The 410-nt window shown below is 55.1% G+C and overlaps 1 protein-coding gene across 1 annotated transcript in view; it reads right to left on the reverse strand.

Moving 5' to 3' along the window:
- The window catches only part of TTLL5 (tubulin tyrosine ligase like 5), a gene marked incomplete at its 5' end in the record, with an annotated part of 28,824 nt that overhangs the window by 21,355 nt on the left and 7,059 nt on the right, over positions 1-410 (reverse strand). The window lies entirely within an intron of this gene.

Raw genomic sequence — 410 nt, forward strand, 5'->3', positions numbered from 1 at the left:
GAGCAACGGGCCCCCTGCCAGTGAGAACTGGAGGGTCATCCAAACAGTCCACCAGAACAACGGATGGAAAAGACGAGGAAAACCGACCAACAACTGGAAGAAGAAAACAAATTTGCTGGCCGCAGATCCGGGAAAAGACAAACCCGCCCGAGGGGAAGTTCCCGCCACACAACGAGTCCAGAAGATGAGACCAGACACTGAACGTAAGAGGAGGGGCCAAGCCTGGTCCCCCAATACCTGGAACCAGCAAAGTTTCTATGGTGAGGAAAGAATCTTTCGGGACCGGGGGGACCTCACAACCCAACTGGCGCACAGAACCCCCTAACTGGAGGAGGAGCAGAGATCCTTCCATCCACCTTCCACGGGGTACTCCGGGACTGACACATAACCCTGCTTCACAACGTGTGATT

This window comes from Nanorana parkeri, unplaced genomic scaffold (genome assembly GCF_000935625.1).
Source record: "Nanorana parkeri isolate BGI_ZX_2015 unplaced genomic scaffold, ASM93562v1 scaffold3909, whole genome shotgun sequence".
NCBI classification, from domain to species: domain Eukaryota; kingdom Metazoa; phylum Chordata; class Amphibia; order Anura; family Dicroglossidae; genus Nanorana; species Nanorana parkeri.